Source organism: Nyctereutes procyonoides, unplaced genomic scaffold, assembly GCF_905146905.1.
Source record: "Nyctereutes procyonoides isolate TBG_1078 unplaced genomic scaffold, NYPRO_anot_genome, whole genome shotgun sequence".
NCBI lineage: Eukaryota > Metazoa > Chordata > Mammalia > Carnivora > Canidae > Nyctereutes > Nyctereutes procyonoides.
In genome coordinates this window covers 11,104,664-11,107,343 of record NW_026575031.1, presented here as the reverse complement: position 1 = coordinate 11,107,343, position 2,680 = coordinate 11,104,664, and the positions used below count along the sequence as shown (strand labels likewise).

At 44.3% G+C, this 2,680-nt stretch overlaps 1 pseudogene; it reads left to right on the top strand.

The window, feature by feature from the left end:
- The first annotated feature begins 292 nt into the window (after positions 1 to 292).
- LOC129504228 (signal peptidase complex catalytic subunit SEC11A-like) lies at positions 293 to 768 on the top strand (annotated as a pseudogene).
- Positions 769 to 2,680: the final 1,912 nt, after the last annotated feature.

The following is a 2,680-nucleotide window of genomic DNA, read 5'->3' as shown; positions in this document are numbered from 1 at the left end:
GGTGTAACTATTGACATAAAAAGGAATATAAAATTTATTAAATGAGCACAAATGCAAAACAGTGTGTTGAGGACAAATCACCCAGTTGCTTCAACATAAAAATAACATTTAAATAAAATGGAAGGGGACCATGATACGTTAAAAGAAACATAACAGGCATATTAACCACATGCAGTGTGTTTGGATCCTGATTCAAGAAAATGCCATGGAGCAGGGCGGCCTCCCAGCTAATGTGGGGTGCTGCCTCCACCAGGAGCTGGGTGCTCAGCGCGGATTCAGGACTCCACTGTATTATCAAGTCCTAAATTTTGGCATGATTGTCTTCTTGGCACTAATGATCTGGAAGAGGTTAATGCTCATAACTGGAAGTCAAAGTCCAATTGTAGTGGTACTCAGTGGCAGCACAGGACCTGCATTTCATAGAAGAGATCTCTTTTTAACAAATCAAGTTGAAGATCCCACCTGATTGGGAGAAACTGGTGTTTTTAAGATAGAGGAAAGAGAGATTTCTATAGTTCGTGGAGTCTTGAAGACTCACGCGAAGCAAAATGGATATATCAAATTTTTGACAAAAGGAGATAACACAGTTGATGACTGAGGCTCTATAAACAAGCACAACACTGGCTAGAGAAGAAAGATGTCATGGGGAGAGTCAGGGGATTTGTGCCTTATACTGGGATTGTGATGATCCTCATGAATGACTACCCTAAATTTAAGTGTGCAGTACTCTTTCGACTGGGTTTATTTGTGCTAGTCCATGATGAGTAACAAGTCTGCCTTGTTTCTGGAAGATGTCCTACTTTTTCATACTGAATGTTTGGAATAGATACTGGTCTGTGATTAGTGGAGTGGAGAACACACCTATCCATGCCACTTAGTAGCAATGGTCTGCATCAGTTTCTGTTTCCACGCCAGGATGTGCATGGGCAGATGAGCGAGCACCATGGCATGCACTTGGGGGCGAGGGGATCTCTCAATCATAGGATTTTGTATGTTGTCATTGCCACACTTCCACATTTTGTACATCAGTGAATTTTTTTATATTAAAAGGTTGAGGCAAAAAGGGAAAAAAGGAAAGGAAGGAAAGGAAAGAAGGGAGGAGAGAGGAAGAAAGAAGAAAGAAAGAAAAGAAAATGAAGTGGGAAAGCTCACTTTTTTTTTTTTTTAGATAATTAGGGAAAGTTGGACTTGGATTGATGGAGTGTTAGATGATGTGAAGCAATTATTTTAACTTTCGTTAATGGGAATTGTGATCGTTCAATTAAAAGTCCTTATTTGTTATGGGTGAAAATGGGGGGAAAGTAGGTAAAGTACATTCCCATTTCTGATTATAAATACATGTACATGCTTTTTATGCACAGAGATGCACAGGGGAAAGCTGGAAGGAAGTTCTTGAACTTATTAGCATCCTTGGAGAAGAGATTATGGCTGATTTTCTCTTCTTTTTATTTGTCTGCCTTTATTTTCTTAACAATGTACAAACTTGTGTGATAAGGGGAAGTACAGACACTATTATCTCCTGGCGACAAGGGCTCTGTAAACAACTGAACAGCTGAGTCTCTTGGGATTCCTGCAGGAAAGAGGAGCTGAGGCGAGTCTGTGGGAGAGGCCTCTGGGAAGGGCTGGTGCACATAGAGCCCTGTGAGGCCGGTAGCTTTAGCACCACCCTCTGAAAGCTGAAGCAGGTCCCAAGGGAGCTGCACCCCGACTATGCCTTGGTGGCACGGTGCTCAGAACAGGTCCACCTCTTTCCACAGCTTCTTCCTCCCTAAGGATGGATTGCTGGAGTACCCCCACCCCCACCCTGCTAGGCTGTGCTTCTGCCTCTGTAGAGGTCCTATGTAGAGCACAGAAAGGCCAATCAGTGACCACCAGCAGGGCAGTCAGTGATGGAGCCAGACCTTTGAGGGCCCAGCTCTGGGCTCTACATACCTCATCAGGACCATACCTGAGAGCCTGAGGCCAAGTAACAGAACAAGGTGATGCTCAGGATGCAGGCGCTTCCTCTCACCTCCCTCCCTCGGGTGACCTCTTCACACACACACACACACACACACACGTACACACACGTACACAAGACTGGAATGGAAACCCAAGAAGGCCTCTCACACCTGCACCCTGAGGGCCATACCCCCCAACCCAAAGGGGTTCTCACTCCCCAGGGCCTTAGCATGATGTATGATACTGTAACTGAACTAATAGGAGTTTGTTTTTTGGTGAGTTGCAGGAAGAAATGACACCAGGTGAGTTGTCACACAGTCTAAAATCATTGGCAGCAAATAAGATCACGGGGAATAACTTCCAAAGCTGTGACTCCCCAGGCAAGAGTAGATGAGTTCCTTTTATTTAGGGTTAGGATGAATATGTAAAAAGGGGATCCTCATCATGGCCTGTGGAGGCAGGCATGGCCTGTGCATGTGCCTTGAGAAACATGCCTATACATACACTGCATGTGATGTAAAGGAGGCTTGTGCTCTTCCTTGGATGGAGATTTTAGTATTATAACAAAGTAAAGGTAATTGCCGGTCATCCCAGAGCTCATTCCTGGTTCACCTGTGCAGGCTCCAGTTGGGGATTAGCTCAAACTGGTCTGGGTGGTCTGGGCCGGCTGGATCTTACCAGGGCAGTCATTACTGCTGGAGTTTTTTTTTTTTTTTTTTTTTAATTTATTTATTTATTA